Source organism: Podarcis pityusensis (genome assembly GCF_964106645.2).
Source record: "Podarcis pityusensis genome assembly, chromosome: Z".
NCBI lineage: Eukaryota > Metazoa > Chordata > Lepidosauria > Squamata > Lacertidae > Podarcis > Podarcis pityusensis.
Window position 1 is genome coordinate 15,823,519 of NC_138044.1, and position 7,449 is coordinate 15,830,967.

Consider the following 7,449-nt stretch of genomic DNA (forward strand, 5'->3'; position numbering starts at 1 on the left):
CATGAACTTTTGTGGCCAAGTAGTCATGGTTTGGCAGCTGTGATGCTCAGGAGTTGTGAAAGTGTGTGCAGAAGGTCAAAGAGCACCGGTTGTGGACACTTGGCTACTTGGTTGTGGACACTTCAGGAACTAGCTTGGCATAGAGAAAATGGATGCAGAAAAGTTCTGCTCCCTCTCTCATAACATGAGAACTCATGGATGTCCAACGAAGCTGGATGTTGGAAGATTCAGGGCAGATAAAAGGAAGTCCTTCTTGATGCAGTGCATAGTTAGACTGTGGAACTCACTCCCACAGGAGGTAATGATGGCCCCAACTTAGATGACTTTAAAAGAGGATTGGACTGATCAATGGAGGTTAAGAGCTGTTTAAAAGTGGAACAGACTCCCTCTCCTTCCTGGGATGTTTTTAAGCAGAGGTTGGATGGCCATCTGTCTTGGATGCTTTAGTTGACATTCTTACATGTCAGGGGGTTGAACTTGATGACCCTTGGGGTACCTTCCAATTCTATGATTCCAAGGCTATCAATGGCTTCTAGCCGTGATGGTTACATTCTGTCTTCACTGTCAGAAGCAGTAATATCAATTGCTGATAACCAGAGCAGAGAAGAGTACAGTGGACGCTCGGGTTGCGAATGTGATCCGTGCGGGAGGCACATTCGCAACCCGCAGCGCTGTGTCTGCGCATGCGCAGATCGCGATTCGGTGCTTCTGCGCATGCACAAAGTGTGATTTAGCTTGGCTGCGCATGCGTGAGTGCCAAAACCCGGAAGTAACCCGTTCTGGTATTTCTGGGTTTCGGCATGTCCGTAACCCGAAAACGCGCAACCTGAAGCATCTGTAATCTGAGGTATGACTGTACTCGTGTGCTTGGATCCTGCTTGCGGGTTTCACACAGGCCTCTGATTGGCCACTGTGAGAACAGGATGCTAGACTAGGCTTTATGGGTCAAAAGCAGCACTTTGAATTGGGCCTGGGAACTAATTGGCAGCCAATGCAGTCAGGCCAGGATCAGTATAATACGCTCAATACATCTTGCTCTGGTGAACCCCTTGGCTGCTGAGTTCCGCACCAGTTTAAGTTTTCAAAGTGTCTTAAGAGGCAGCCCCACGTATAAAGCATTGCACTAATCAAACCTGCAGGTTACCAGAGCACAGAGTACAGAGTTTGGCAATCCCTTTCCAAATAGGGGTGCAGCTGGGCCACCAGCAGAAGCTGATGGAAGGCACTCTGCACCATCAAGGCCACCTGAGCCTCGAGCAACAGCAAAGGATGCAGAAGGAGCCCCAAAGTGTGTACCCATTCCTTCAGAATGCACAAATAGTGTCTCTGCTTTATCTGGATTGAGCATCAGTTTGTTGGCTCTCATACAATCCATTACCAAGGCAAGGTTATGTTGAACCTCAGATTTGGGTTAGTTTCTTTCATCCCGTATTTGGACTTAAGAGGAGCTGCTGATTAGGGCACCCTGACTTTCATCTCTTAAAGGGAGAAATGAGCAGGCTGCAGCAATGTAATATTATGAAATTCATGAGACATAGCCTAGGGACTGCTCAAGAATCTAGCCCTGATCTCCATCTTCAGAAAAACATGATTAAAGTCAGGTTCGCTGCCACATACAGATATTCTTGATGGTTCCACAACCTCCATATGGACCACCTGCAGTTGGCAAACATCTGATTCAGGGCTTTGTAAAAAAAAGTTTAGAAGAAGCACCTTGAACATGGGCCAGCATCTGAGTCCTTTTCCACCACCAAAATATTAAAGCTTGAAGTTCCTTTTGGAGAATGCTAATCTCAGCCCCAAATTTTGTTGAACATCAGAAGAGCTGCGAGACAGAGATGGCCCAAGACATTTTGCCACTGTAGGCAAAATGCTCTGATGCCCACCAGCCCCACCCAGCAGATCCAGGTCCCCTCCCACTCCTTGCACATTACATTGCGCCACTGCTGCTTTCAGCCCCTTCATCACAACTGCATCCTCACAGTTGGTTAGAGTATGGTGCTAATATTGCGAAGGTTGTGGGTTTGATCCCCATATGGGCCACCTGCATACTCCTGCATTGAAGAGAAGAAGAGTTTGGATTTGATATCCCGCTTTGTCACTACTCTAGGGAGTCTCAAAGCGGCTAACATTCTCCTTTCCCTTCCTCCCCCACAACAAACACTCTGTGAGGTGAGTGGGGCTGAGAGACTTCAAAGAAGTGTGACTGGCCCAAGGTCACCCAGCAGCTGCATGTGGAGGAGCAGGGAAGCGAACCCGGTTCACTAGATTACGAATCCACTGCTCTTAACCACTACACCACACTGGCACACCAACACTGCAAGGGGTTGGTCAAGATGACCCCTGGGGGTCATTTCTAATTCTACAATTATCTGATTCTATGATTCTAAGCTGCAGCTGCACCCACGCTGCCAGCATGCTGCTGCTGCAGCAGCAGCAGTCAGAGTGCCGTGGTGAGAGCAATGGGGCTGTGTTGGTGGCATGGGTGAAGTCACAGTGAGTCTGGCAGCAGTGCAACAGAAGGGGGGGGGTTGGTTCCACTGCCCGAAGCAAATGGATCCACTTAGCCTAATGCACAGGCTGCCTCTGCAGCTGCTGGATCAGGCCAGTGGCCCATCTAGTCCAGCAACTCATTCTCACTGTGGCCAACTAGATGCCACAAGCAGGAACCAAGCTCAAGAGCACTCCCCTGTCCTGTGGTTTGCAGCAACTAGTACAATGGTACCTCAGGTTAACTACTTAATTCATTCCGGAGGTCTGTCGTTAACTTGAAACTGTTCTTAACCTGAAGCACCACTTTAGCTAATGGGGCCTCCTGCTGCCGCCACCGCCGCACAATTTCTGTTCTCATCCTGAAGCAAAGTTCTTAACCCAAGGTAATATTTATGGGTTAGCGGAGTCTGTAACCTGAAGCGTATCTAACCTGAAGCATATGTAACCCGAGGTTGAAGAACAGTCCAGTTTAAGAACGATTTGGTTTACGAACTCTGCAAAACCGGAAATAGTGTCCCAGTTTGCGAACTTTACCTCGGTCTAAGAATGGAATCTGAATGGTGGAAGGGCACCGGCAGCGGGAGGCCTCATTAGGGAAAGTGTGCCTTGGTTTAAGAACAGTTTTGGTTTAAGAACGGACTTCTGGAACGGATTAAGTTCATAAACAAAGGTACCACTGTATTCATAAACATTACTGCCTCTGATCATGAAGGTAGAATACCACCATTGGTACTAGTAGCCATCAATAAACTTTCCCACCGTGAATTTGCCCAATCCTCTTTTAAAGTGAATTTCAAGCGTGTCTGATATGTGCATGACTGCATGTGTGCACATCACACCAAACCCAGAAGTGACCTGAAACTGTTACAAAACTGTCACAAAAAGGGGTGGGGCGTTTGCAGGCTTTTTTCAATGGCATTTCAAATATATAAAATTTCATTTAAACACACAGTGCCTTGGAACTTTACCCCCTATGTAAATTGGGAGTTTCCTGTACCCCACTCACTGTTGGCAAGTTATGGCAGAGGACGATAGAACAAAACAAAATTTATTGAATTAGAGATGAAGGAAGTTAAAAATGAAATTAAAAATGATATGGACAATTTGGATTAAAAATAGACTGTGATGGCCTGGGAATCCGATCCAGAGGCTGAACCGGAGGAATCCCAGCCTGCACAGAAGCCCCCGCCTCCAGGGCCGGCTGAACTGGGGCAGGGCCTTGATTCTGAAGCGCCTGCACCTGTGCCGGATCCTCAGGAGCAGGCACCAGGTGAATCCACTCTGGCTCCGGAGGTGGTTGAGGACTCAATGCCTACAGGTGAGTCTCCCCCTGGGTCCAGTAACCCTTCAGCCTCTCCTGAACTGCAGAGGCTCAGGGCAGAGAGGCGAAGGGAACTGGTTTCTCCCAGGAGGAGTGCTCGCCTTAAGGCCAGGAGAGGCGGGTCTCCTGGGGGCCGGGACCGCCCCTGGCCTCAGAGAAGATAAAGGCCAGTCAGCCCGGTCCCAGGTTGCAGGAGCAACGTCGTTGAAGAGCTGTTTCGGCCAGCATCCAGTCCTGTTCCCCCAGAGTTCCTGTCCTTGCCCGGCTTCTCGCTGTGGACCCCGCTTTGCCTGAGGAGGACTGTCTGCCGACCCTCAACTCAGGTCCTGGACCTCGCCCCACGGTAACCTCCCCCCTGGACCAGCACATAGACAAACAAATTGGCAAGACTACAAGGAACAGTTAATAAAAATAGAATAATCTTATACATCTATAGAAATGAGGAAATTAATTGATAAAGTGGAGAATTTGGAAAGTAAAAGTGAAGTTCTAAACAGAGATGGGCAGATAGTTGGATAAAAAGGTAAAGGGACCCCTGACCATTAGGTCCAGTCGTGACTGACTCTTGGCACTAATGAAGCTAAGGGAAAAGGAGTTCTACCTAAGATTGAGAGTGATTGCAGAAAAGGAGGATGAGTATATTTTTTTTGGCATCTGTCTGTCTCAAGAGACAATGGAGTGCACCTCCGGGGGTGAAGCCAAACCGCTGCATTACCAGCACCAAAGTGACCTTCCTGGGCCTTGTCTATGGAGGTCCTGGGCTGCCCAGATGACAAGACTCACTGATGTGGTCCAAAGGAAAGGAAAGCAATACATCTTGCACCAGCTTCGCTGCCGGAAGGAGGCATATAAGACACCATCCAACCGTCTTAGGGACTCAACTCCAGATTTGCGCAGGGTTTACTCCTTAGCCTTTCCTTCTCCTGAAGATATATCACAGGCAGTGGAGGTTTAGGATCAGAGTTATCCATCTCCTAGATGGGTTACCTTCTCAGGCTGATGAGCCTCATCTGCTCCTATGATATTAGGGATAAAGTTATTAATTCCTTGGCATGCATTTTGGAAAAAGATGTGGGCAATATGGAGGCAGAAATAGAAAAAAAATACAGAATTAATACTCATTTTGCAAAATTAGCAACATACTTTATGGAGAAATCCAAACTGGAAATGGAAGAAATACAAGTGGATGAGACTGAAGAAACAGAATTGGGAGCTGTGGGTATAGGTTAACATTTAACTGAAGCCAGAACTTTTCCTTCTAGGAATAATGAATATACAATTAGAAAAGGACCATGGAACATTATTTCAATATATGATCTCAGTGGTGAGTTTTTTATATGCACAAAAATGGAAGGATTCATAATTACCTACCATGGAGGAATGGTTGCTAAAATTTTTGGACCTAGCTGAGATGGTGAAGTTGACATGTTTAATGGGGGGGGGGCAACCATTGTTGATATTTACTAAAGATCAGGTACTCCTCTTGTGTAAAAAAACAAAGAAAAGAACTTGTGATATCTGGGTTTGAGGATTAAATAAAATACTGGATTTTAAAAAGGGGAATAGTTGGGTATTACCTTGGAGTGAATGTTTTGAATAATTTTCTATATATATATCTGTCAGATGAAGAATAGGGAGTTTTCCTTTCCCTTTTTTGTTTTTCCGCCCTTTCCCTTTTTTCTTTCTATCCCCCCCCCCCCATTTTTAGTTTGTGGTTTTAATTTAATTAGATTCTTTTATCTTTGATATTGTGAAAGAAAATTGGATGTTTGATATTAGCTATTGTGTATCATTTTCCAAACTTTAATAAAATCTATGGGGGGAAAGAGGGACGCGGGTGGCGCTGTGGGTTAAACCACAGAGCCTAGGACTTGCGATCAGAAGGTCGGGGGTTCAAATCCCCGTGACGGGGTGAGCTCCAGTCCCTGCTCCTGCCAACCTAGCAGTTCGAAAGCACGTCCAAGTGCAAGGAGATAAATAGGTACCACTCTGGCGGGAAGGTAAACAATGTTTCCGTGTGCAGCTCTGGTTTGCCAGAAGCGGCTTCGTCATTCTGGCCACATGACCTGGAAGCTGTATGCCGGCTCCCTCGGCCAATAAAGCGAGATGAGCACCGCAACCCCAGAGTCGTCCGCGACTGGACCTAATGGTCAGGGGTCCCTTTATCTTTACCTTTATGGGGGGAAAGAAAGAAGAACAGTTGATGAAGTTGGGCATGTTTAGGCTGGATAAGAGGTGACTGAGAGGAGATATGACAGCAATCTTCCAATATCTAAATGGCTGTCACATGGAAGATGGAGCAAGGTTGTTTTCTTCTGCTCTGGAGGGTAGGACTTGAACCCATGGCTTCGAGTTACAAGAAAAGAGATTCCAACTAAACATTGGTGGAGGGGTGTCTGAGTGTAAGCAGTTTTCAGCAGTGGAACAGACTCCCTTAGAAGGTGGTGGACTCTCCTTCCTTGGAGGTTTTTAAGCAGAAGTTTAATGGCCATCTGTTATGGATGCATTAGTTGAGGTCCCTGCATTGTAGGGGGTTGGACTAGATGACCCTTGGGGGTTTCCTTCCAACTCTACAATTCTTTGATTCTCTGTTAGGTTGTGGTCCTGCTTCTGGGCTTACCATTGGGGCATCTGGTTGGCCACTGTGAGAACAGGATGCAGGAGCAGTCTATCAGGATTCTTATGTTCAGTTGGAGCCTCAGGTGAAATACTTTATCCCAGTCTGCATGCTTTCTGGAACCATTTTTAACTTCCATCTCAGGAGAGAGAATTCAAAATCTGCTCTTTAGCATCACAGTCCCCAGCTCCTCCAGTCAGCCCTCCTTCCTTTATTGGAGAGGAAGGGTATGTCACCATAAGCACAGCCTTTAAACCTGAACCCTTCTGCTGCCACCAACAGAGGGTTGATCAGCCTCGATCAACCTTTATCTGTGGGCAACAATCCAAATCAGCCTCAATCAGTCTTTATCAATAACGATGTACCAAATTTTGGTTTGCACTCACAAACTCCCAAATTGTGACGGCCCCTTTCTGAGTATGGGTTGGGAAAATGACGGTCATGTGGATCGGCTCTTAACTTTGAAGCAACCTTAATGGTGCCTATGGGGAGTCCCCTCCCTGGAATAAATAACTGCCCCCTGCACATCTGTGCAAGGTTCTAAACCTCAGGCTCTCCTGCACCTTCTTATCATGCCTTTATTTTATTTTATTACCTTTCCTCCCCCGCCCCTTTCTCAGTCTATCCAAAAAGAAAGATTTTGGAGGAAGCCAGTTTAATATTCATGACTGTTAATAGAGCAGACCCCTTTTCTTCCAGACTCATTGTTGCCCTGGTATTTCCTTCTCTGTACTCCCACAGTGATTCAGAAGGACTTTAATATTCATGGGTGTTAATAGAGAACCCCTAGTATATTGGGGCATTGTTCGGAGGTGTACATATTGCAAAGGACTCAATAGCCACTGTTTCCCTTTTCTCTTTCTTCTGCCCCCCTCCTTCCCCCCTCCCTTTCTTTCATTTTTTTTCCTGCACTCCAGATTGTGATGGGACCCTCCCCCCTCCCTCCCCCAAGTCCTTTTCTCCTTTAGAAAAGGAAACATCTTTATTCCAGCTTTAGACTTTCTGGTTTCCTATTCAG